The sequence below is a fragment of the Capsicum annuum genome, chromosome 9 (assembly GCF_002878395.1).
Source record: "Capsicum annuum cultivar UCD-10X-F1 chromosome 9, UCD10Xv1.1, whole genome shotgun sequence".
Classification (NCBI taxonomy): domain Eukaryota; kingdom Viridiplantae; phylum Streptophyta; class Magnoliopsida; order Solanales; family Solanaceae; genus Capsicum; species Capsicum annuum.
Window position 1 is genome coordinate 13,388,010 of NC_061119.1, and position 10,466 is coordinate 13,398,475.

The 10,466-nt window shown below is 35.7% G+C and overlaps 1 protein-coding gene across 3 annotated transcripts in view; it reads right to left on the minus strand.

Moving 5' to 3' along the window:
* LOC107842939 overlaps positions 1 to 10,466 on the minus strand; it is a 19,381-nt gene extending 8,915 nt beyond the window's left edge. Inside the window, exons 1-3 of one of the 3 annotated variants that reach the window (XM_047396113.1) lie at positions 10,428 to 10,466; positions 4,777 to 4,861; positions 3,734 to 3,792 (exon numbers count right to left, since the gene is read on the minus strand). The gene's annotated coding sequence lies outside the window, so the exon portion shown is untranslated. Of the gene's footprint in view, positions 1 to 3,733; positions 3,793 to 4,776 lie in introns of all 3 variants that reach the window. The other 2 variants (XM_047396111.1, XM_047396112.1) reach the window with 2 other exon arrangements.

The following is a 10,466-nucleotide window of genomic DNA, read 5'->3' on the forward strand; positions in this document are numbered from 1 at the left end:
ATTGTAGAATTGACCCACTCCCTCTAATTCTCAACTAACTATCAGCTCAACTACCTTTCTTGAACAATATCTCAATGTAACAGTAATGAACAGTGGTTAGTTTAACTAACTGTCAGTTATAACAGATTTTGCTGACATGGCAATTTCCAATTCTAATTAGCTAATTGTTGACATGGCAATTTCCAATTCTAATTAGCTAATTAGTGTAACACCAGCCCTTTCCCAAATGCCGCATAGCGGGAGTTTTAGTGTACCAGGCTGTCCACTTTTAAATTTGATCCAAAAAACACGATGGAATTACCTATTAGTGATTCTTGGCCGTGTTAGGCCTTATTTGTTTTTATTAAGTTTGAGATGTCAGAATTTGAATGGATATGTGGATGATTAAGATGTGTCTCTAGATCTAGACATTGAAGTTCTTCAAATTTTATATAATCTTACTAAATAAGCAAACCACATTTCATAAATAAGATAATAAAATATCCTAAGGTGTTGCACATTTCATAAATAAGATGATAAAATATCCTAAGGTGTTGCAGTAATAAATCACATATCTCCATTGTAACACTGGGTCTTGTTCTTCGTCCTGTGTCGTTGCGTCGAAGGCTAACGAATCTAAATTTGAGTGTTTTGTTGTAACATCCATATTTGAGAACATCAAATACAAATTAAAATTTGATAAAAATATATTTTTATATTCTTCCTAGAATGTATTAAATATTTATGAAAGTTATTTAGTTACAGTATATTTGTATATGTATTATTACTTTAGAATTTTATAATTTACTGATATTTTAATAAAATATTAATTCTAAAAGTGGAGAATTTTTTTTTTAGTTTGGTAAAGTAGAATTGCATTAATATAGAAACTAGTTCTAAGTGGCCCGGGCTTAACTCAGATATAAATTTTCATAATTATCAAAAACATCAATTTATGGAGAAATAAAATTAGTAAATATCAAAGGACACAAGTGATTTAATAATAATATGTCCAATGAGATTAAGTGTATGCATATATTATCCCTACCTCAGTGAGGTAAAGAGATTGCTTCTAAAAAACCCAAGAGACTCAAGTGATTCATATTCTAGTATCTGAAATAATAAAATATAATAATTACAGATGAAGATCATAAATTAAAAAATATTTTTGCATTTTGCGAAATGTCAACATGTAATTCTATTCAATGAAATTTGCAAATTTGAATTTTTAAAATTGTGTTTTTTGAAATTTAAAGATGTGTTTGGACAAGCGTCTTACTTAGAATTTTTTTAAAGCTTTATGAATGAATTTGAAGAATTTGATAAAATATCATGGCTAAATAGATATTTGAAAATAAATTTTTAAAAATTACTCCCGATATTCATGGCCAAAAAGCTAGCTATACTCGCTCCGTTTTATTTTACTTGACCTCTATATAAAAAATAAATATTTATTTTACTCATCTATTTCAACAAATTAGGAGAGCTTTTTTTTTAATTTTTTTTTCTTAGCATTAAATACCTATATAAATTAGTACTCCCCCCTCCTTCCTCCCCCTATTTTTTTATTGAGCAAAATGGTTCAGTGGACCCCTGTACTATGTCAGTTTTGTAAGTTGAACACTTCTACTTACATGTCTGTCATCTAGACCATTGAACTCATTAAAAAACAGCATTTTGCATCCTTTGACCATTGACCAAGCCTATGTGGTATTCAAATGCTGACTAGGACAAAGAGAATGTAGTCACTCGTCTGGGGTGCGAGTGGGGGTCAATTTTATATTAAAATAATTTTAAAAAAATAAAAAATGGATAGTCAACTTTTTTCTAATTTTTTAAATTTAAAATATTTGAAAAAAATAAAAATAAATAAATTTAAAAATAAAAAATAAAAAAAAGACCACCCTTCCTCCCACCCCCATTCAACCCCCCATCTCACCCCAGCCCCCACCCCATCTAGCACTTCCTCCACCCCACCCCATCCCCCCATCCACTCCCTACCCCACCCTCAGCCCTTCTCCACCCCACCCACCCCATCCAATCCCTTCCTACCCCACCCCAGCTCGTCCAACCCCTCCCCACCCCAGTCCAGTCCAGCCCATCCTAGCCCATCCCAGCCCCCTCCCTACCATACCCCAGCCCGTCCAGCCCCTCCCCACCCCACCCCAGCCCCGCCCAAGCCCCCCTCTCCACCCCCAACCCCTCGTCCAGCCCCCACGCCAGCCCCCTCCCCAGCACCACCTTCAATTTTTTTTAAATTTTTTTGTCTCAATTGAATATCTTTTCATTTTTTTAATTAAAATTTAAATTTGAATCTTTTCATATTTTTTTGGGATTAAGCTTGAAAAAATTTAAAGTTTTTGTGAATTTGTTAAAGATATTAAAATTTAAAATTTGAAAATTCATTATGTTTGTATATATGAATTTATAGTTTAAAATTTAAATTAGTTGGAGAAGAATTTTAATTATTTGGAATGAATTTGATATTTAATTTGTGGGCAAAAATAAATTAAATGACATTTTATAATTTAATTATTTGGATATTTAATTTTAAAAATGATTATTTAAATTTTTCTATAATTTATAATTTTTTTTGTTTACTTAAATTAATTTTAATATTTAATTTGTCATGTAGCATTTTAAAAATGACTTGGAATTTAATGAACACTTGAAAATGATGTGGTAGATGACGTGACACGTGACAGCTTATGTGGTAGCTGACATGGGAGAGTGTGTTACACTCACCAAAAATAAAGTTTCAAACGCTGCTTTTTAATTGGTTCAAGGGTCCAAATGACAAACATGTAAGTAGAAGTGTCCAACTTACAAAACCGATATAGTACAGGGGTCCACTGAACCATTTTGCTTTTTTTTTTTTTTTTGGTAATGCCTTTTTTTATTTACTTCATTTGAATTGTGCTTATATTCTTAAATATTTGTTCCTTTAATCTTTCAAGATAGTTTGAACAAAATCTTCTTATTATGCACTTGCTCCTTTAATCTTTCAAGAATAGTTTGAACAAAATCTTCTTATTATGTCCTTGTTCAATAAATGTGATTATTATTAATTTGAAAAATAATATAAGATTTAATTTGGGATATATTGATAAAATTACTTTTAATTTTATAGGAGTAAGTGATTTATTAAAGAGTGTGCACAATTTAAATGAAGTAAATTAAAAAATAGAAACGATAATAAATAAATACAATGGTTAAGAAGATTATTAATTAAATTAATTTAATAAAGGAAAAAAGGTCAAATATACCCCTAAACTTTGCAAAAATGTTCAGATATATTCTCCGTTAAAAGTTTAGCTCATCAATGCCCTTACCGTCAAAGTCGTGGGCCACATAAACCCTTGTTGCTAAGTTTTTGGTCATATATACCCCTGTTGTCAAGTTTTGAATCATATATACCCCTGTTGTCGTTAATTGCTTTGCTAAAACTTTCCAACCCCTTTTTTCCTTCTTTTTTTTTTTTTTATAAATCATATTTTCCACATCACTTTTTAATTGCCACATCACATATAATTAAACCCACCCCTTCTTCTACACATTAACCATATCCGTCAAATGCTCTCATCTACCTCACAATCTCTTTGAATTTTCTTTAATTTGTCAAAATTCCTTTGTTGTGTGTTTTCGATTCTTGCATAACCTCAAGAATCATCAAGTAAAAAAATAAAAAAAGTAAGAGTACCTCATAAAAACTCAATGTACAATTGAGACGAAAATCAAGAATTAAAGTTCTTACCAACTGCCAATTATTTTAGTATCGTATCAACCGACTCCATCTTTCGCACCACTGTCAATCTAACATCAAGAATAAGAAGAATAAGGAAAAGCCAAGTGATAAATTGAAATGTAGAAGTGTAAAAGAGTCGGTCAATATAGAGACAGCAAAATCAAATTGTCAATTAAAAGGATATCTTTTATACATATGTATGTATGTATGAAAGGAACGGTTACGCAAGAATCTGAAAATACAGCAAAAGAATTTCGATAAATTAGAAAAAATCCAAAGAGATTGTAAGGTAGATGAGAGCATTTGACTGTCGTTTAATATGTAGAAGAAAGAGTGAATTTAATTATATATGATGTGACAATAAAAAAATAATGTGACAAATTAAGAAAAAAAGAAAAATGAGTTGGGAAATCCCAACAAAGTAATTAACGACAGCAGGGGTATATATGACCAAAAACTTAGCAACAGGGGTATATATGGTCCAAAACTTGGACGACAAAGGCATTGATGAGCTAAAATTTTAACGGAGGTTATATCTGAACATTTTCACAAAGTTTGAGGCATATTATATATCTTTAAAAGTTTTTGTAAATATGTATCAAATTCACAAAAGTCAAACAATATATAAAGGGAAAATATAAGGAAAAGAAAAGTAGTGATGGAAGTAGGGCCCACTTAAAGAGAGATACTAAAAAAATTACTTTTCATGTGGGGCCTATTCCTTTTATATTACGTTCCATGTGGGAATGGTAGTAATAAAAAAATTGAGGATAATGTACAAACTGAAATAGTCACCTGTGAAATTCTCATTAGCCCCTGTAAGGATGTGAGGACGATGGAAATGAAACATCCTCCCTTATAATAAGTAATAATAAGAAAAGTTTGAGCTCAGTCTGACTCTAATACACAAAAAAATCGGCGCAGTGCAAGCATTTACAGATGTGAAATTTCCCTACAGTAGTTTTTTTCCTCCCATATCTTCTCATACTGTATAGGCTACAAAAAGAGGGAGGGCAAGAAATTGTAGTTCTAAAAAAAGTCCTGTTTATCACCTTCTTTGCTAGAGCATCCGCTACTTTGTTTTGTTATCGATACCTATATTGGACAGGGAGTCCACTTAGTCTTTTTAGCATCAACCTGCAATCATGAATGTAAGGGTTAAAGAGTGGATTTTCATTTTAAAGCATATGGATCACAATTTCAGAGTCAATATTTATAACAATAGGGTGAAGATTTTGCTCCAAGACTAGCTCCAGGCCTTTTCTAAGAGCTACAAGTTCCATAAAATTGTTAGTGGCATGCAAAAAACTCTGTGAGAAGCCTAAGATCCAATCACCATTCGAGTTCCTTATAACACTACCTATTCCACCCCTACCAGGATTTCCAAAACTAAACCCATCAGTATTGAGCTTATAGAAGTGCCTTGGGTATGAGATCCAGTGGAATTCTATAGAGTTATTTAGCTTAGGGATTGGGTGAGTTTTTAGATGAAAGAATTCGACTGCCTCTGAGTAGGCCATTTTGAAGGACGGGGGTAAGGATTTATTATTTAAAACATTAGAATTTCTACTCTTCCAGATGGTCCAAAGGCAAAAGGGAAGTAAAGTTGCCCAGTCAAGAAGGTTGTCATAACTAGAATCCTTAAGCAACTTCCAAGTGTTATTCCATAGAGAAGGATGGAAAAGATGGTGAGGAATGGCTTTGTCTCCATTATAACCTTGAATAAGGTCTTGCCAGAAAGATACAACATGAGAACAGTTGAAGAAGAGGTGTTGTATATCTTCCAACTAATGATTACAAATATGATAGTAAGGAAGAATGTTTAAACCCCTGTAGGCCAAAGTAGAATTAGTGGGAAAGTTTTCACAGTGAAGGAGCCAAAGAAAGAACTTGATTTCATTAGGAATTTGAAGCTTCCAAATCCAACCGAGATGAGGGTACCTATGACTTGAGTGTTGCCTATAATAGAATATGTGGTGGTAGGCAGTTTTGCAAGAAAAGACTCCATTGCTCGTGGGAGCCAGAGAGGAGTTTCATATTGACTTTGATATTTTGGCAAGAAGGAGTTTTTGATGCCAAATCCAATGGTGTTGGGAATGTCAAAAGGGAGGGATTCAAAATTCCAATTTTCATTTTTCCAAAAGAAAGAAAGTTGCAAGGAGGGACAGGGTTTGGGGAGAGGTCCTTGAATAATGGAGCATAGAGGGGGTGGTTTGGGACCCATCTATGTCTCCAAATATTATCTTTGTGCCATTATTGATAGATTAATGGAAAAGATCATGGTAGAGGTTCCAAAATCTATGAACATTCCTCCAGATTCTAGAATGGGAGGAGATATGTCTTCTAGTGTTAAGAATGTTCTTTTGGGTAAGAACACTAGCCCATAAGGGGGAGGGATTTGAGTGCAGTCTCCAGGATAAGCTGCAAAGTAGGGTGTCATTTTTGATACTAGATTTTTGCATTTCCAGACCACCCAAGTGTTTGGGTTGGATGATAGTGTCCCAAAAAACCATGTGCATTTTTTTTGGATTCGGTAGTGCCCTCTATAAAGTTTCTTTGATCCCTATCAATAAGGTTATGTATCTTTCTAGGCAGAAGGATATATTGCATGACATGGTTGGGGATACTTCCAGACTGACCTTTGCAAGAGTGGTCCTACCGGTCATGTTTAAGAATTTAACCTTCCAACCAGCTAATCTGGTGCTCAAGTTATCAAGAATGAACTGAAAGTCATTGAATTTGGAAGGGTCACGGAACATAGGGAATCCCAAGTACTTCCCAAAACAGTTGCTGACCTTAATGTTAAGAGTAGAAGAGAGATGATCCTTAGTAGAAGAGTGATAGTTATAAGAGAAAAACACCTTAAATTTGGTGAGATTTACTTTTCAGCCAGAGTAAGTGCTGAAGCTGGTTAGAGTTCTAACAATGATAGTGCAGTTAAGAATATCAGCTTTAGCATATAGGGTAAGTTCATCCGAAAGAAAGAGTGGGAGATTTTTGGCCCTCTATGATTAATCTGAATGGGATTTCACTGAAGAGCGTCCACTTCATGATTAATCCTTCTAGACAGGAGCTCCATACAAAGGATGAAAATATAAGGGGATAGGAGATCCCCTTGTTTTATACCCCTGGAAGGCTTGAAACTATAGGTGTAGCCTCCATTAACAGGCATGGAAATAGAAGAGGAGGAGATGCAGAACATGATAAGTTTGGAGAGTCCGGGGTGATTGAAATAAACTAGGTCTTGCCTAATGAAGGACCATTCCAGCCTATCAAAGGATTTTTTAAGATCAATTTTTAGAAGCATATTATGTCTCTTTCCTTTCATTCTTCTAAAGTAATTAATATATTCTTGTACAATGATGGCATTATCAGAAGCTCTTCTTTTAGACAGAAAACTGGCTTGAGTGTGACCAATTATGGATTGGAGGATAGGTTTGATTCTATTTGCAATGATTTTGGTAATGATCTTATACTGAGTGTTGCAAAGCTCAATAGGTCTAAAGTTTAAAGAGTTATGACATTTCTATACTTAGGAATAAGACAAAGGTATGTAAAATTGACTTTTGTATCCATAATACCATTAGAGAAGGTCTATGTACAGAAGTCAAGGAGCAGAGGATCAAAGGTATCCTAAAATTTTTGGTACATGAAGGGATGCATTCCATCAGAACCAGGAGCCTTGAAAGGTTTGAAGGAGAAGACAACTGCTCTAATCTCTGCTAAGCAAGGGATAAAATCAAGAAGAGGGTGAGCAGAGAAGGGAATAGAGAAGGATTGAGCTGACATATAATATTGGCACTAAGATGATTAGTAGTGAAAAGAGAAGTATAGAAAGACAGAATGGTGTCCTTGATACCAACTTGATCATGGATCCAAATACCATGCTCCTAAGAGAGTTGATTCTGTCCCTCCTCCTTGTATTAAGAGTGGAGGAATGGAAGAATTTAGTATTTGTATTCCCTTTCATAATTTAGTTTATTTTGGATTTTAACATCCAGAAATCTTGCTCATTCTTGAGAATAGAGCTATATTGTCTGGTAAGCTCTATTTCAAGGTTATGTATAAAGAAGCTTGTGGGATAGTTAGGAGAATTTTGGATACCTGCCAACCTAGCTAAGAGATGTTTTTTTATGAAAAATATTACCAAATACAGTTCTATTCCAAGATTTAGCAACCTCTTCAAAGTCAGAAATATCTCCAGTAAAACTGGAGCCTTCAGGGAAAAACTGGGACACTAGGTTAGGGAAATTAGCATGGTAGCACCACATGGACTCAACCTTAAAAGGCTTAGGGATGGTCTGGGTAGGTCTAAAAAAGGTCAATAGAAAGGGGGAGTGATCAGAATGGGTTCTAGGTAAGTAAATGACTGAAGCCTCAGAAAAAAGGTGAATCCAAAAGTCATTAGAAAAAAATCTATCAAGTCTCTCCAAAATAAGATTCTGTCTATGCTTAATCTCATGTTAGACCAAGTGAGCTTACTACCCTTAAATCCTAAGTCTATAAGCTTACAATGATTTATGCATTCCCAGAAGAAAGAAGACCTAACAAGATTTATACTACTACCCCCAAATTTCTCAGAAGCTTTTAAGAGCTCATTAAAATCCCACCCAGTATCCAGCAATCACTATCAAGAGCCTGAAGAGAGTCATCTAAACACATTAATTGGTCCCACAAAACTATTCTAAGGGGGAAAATTACTAGCATAAATAACACTGAAAATCCAACAAGAAGGGGGGAAACTCACCTTGACAGTAACATGGATGACTTGGAAAGAGATGGAGATATCTTTGATGGCGATGTTATCATCCTTCCAGCAGATGAACATACCCTAAAGGTACTAGTGCCAGAAGATTGGATAAAACAAGGGAAACCCAACTCATCAGCTAGTCCTTTTTGATCAGACATTTTAGTCTCTAAGAGAGCAAGAATGGACGGTTGGTGGATATCTACTAAAGACTTATAGTTCCTCATAAATTTTGCATTATTATCCCCTCTAGCATCCATATTAGTAAATTCTGTATCACTATCTTTGGTGGATGGGGATTCTCATGTAATACTGTTTTCCCTTTCCTTAAAAAATTCGAGGAACTCGGTTGATCCATGTTTTTCCTCTTCCTGGAGAGTGAGGAAATCTTGTCTTTGTAATGATCCCCTATCATAGGGTTTGAAATACCTAAGCCTATTTCCATTCTTGAAATGTCTCGGGGTAAGAGAACAATGACCATCTCTTATGCAAGACCCTCGAAGACTAGGTTTACAGGCCTTTTCAAAGTGAGTGCATCCGTCATGGGGATCCTCAGTTGATCTAAGAGTGTTTCCATCTCCCTGTTGCTCACCCTCAGAGCTTCCAAGGTCTTTTCTCTTTTAGCGACTTCTATGTTCTGGGGCGTACATGAAAGGGTCATACTCAAAGGAGTTTGATTTAGCTGGAAGAGGTTTTCCCCATTGGGTCTCACAAAATGAGGCCCCAGAGTTAAGAGAAGTGGGTTCAGAAGAGGGAAGAAAGGAAGGCTTGAGTTGGTGAGACTCATCATTTTTGTTATGGTCGATAGAGTTAGTTCCCCGTGAAAGTTTGGGTTGAAAATTTGTATCAATGTTGCCATCTAGACATTCAGACAAAACTGTTGAAGACCCTGATTGAGGCACTCTATTGCCAATAGAGCCATATAGCTCGGGTTTTGAATGAGTATTGTCATCTGATTCCCTTTTCTCACTGCAGGTGTAGATGGATAGTTGTGATCAAGGTGATCATGTTTGGAGGAGGATGAAAGCTCATTTTGATGAAGAGAATTATTTTTCATGGTTTTCATTTGGTTGTTAATATTAGGAAGCTGAAGAGGAATGTGGAGGGACTTGGCTTTGGACAACTTAATAGCATTGAATGCATTGTCTGCGCTAGTGCTACTATCAATCAAATCCCCCGGGGAAGCGGAAGAGATTTTTGCCGGCGTAGGGGGAGAGTTACGAAGGTTCATGGGGTTAATCATTAGATGATTAGAGTGGGTCCTCATGGAAATCTCCTTTTTATTTATCTCATAACTATTGTTAGAAGGGGTACTATTTGAATTATGAGTAGAGTTAAGAGATTTATTAAGAGACAGATGAGACCTGGACTCAGGTGTTACTTTTAGGCCCAAAGAGAGGGGCCTGAGATTTACACCCAGGTTAGAAGAACTGGGCTTATTTTTGTCTACAAGCCCAGAAGGGTGAAGCTGAAGGCCAGCATTTCTTAGGGGGGGGGGGGGGGGGGTGCTAATATTAGTAGAGATAGTGGGGTGATCTTGAGGGGCCCAAAAAGGCCCTAGTAGCTGAGTGACCCGAAGGGGCCCAATTGAATGTTGCTGCCATAGAGGAGAAACTATGCCGCTAGCTATAGGTGAAGATGCTCTGGGGGGAGAAGAGTTAGAATACTTACCTGGCACCGCGACCATCGCTTTTTTACCTCTGTTGGGAGTTACCGGTTGTCGTGGGTTCTTTTTTCATGAAAAAACAACAGTCCTCCACTCATCTTTGGGTTTCGTAGGCTTCAGGGTGGTAGATTGCGCAGGAAGAGAAGCCGACTGCTGGACTGAAAGTTTCTCTGGGAAAGTTTGAATCGTGTGCCCCAGACAACCACAAAATTTACATAGAATTTTTTCACCTTCGTAAATTAGAAGCTGTTTATGGTTTCCAACAATTATAGAGGTCTTTACTGGCTTACCTAAATCGATCTGAACACAGATTCTAGCATAGTGTCCTC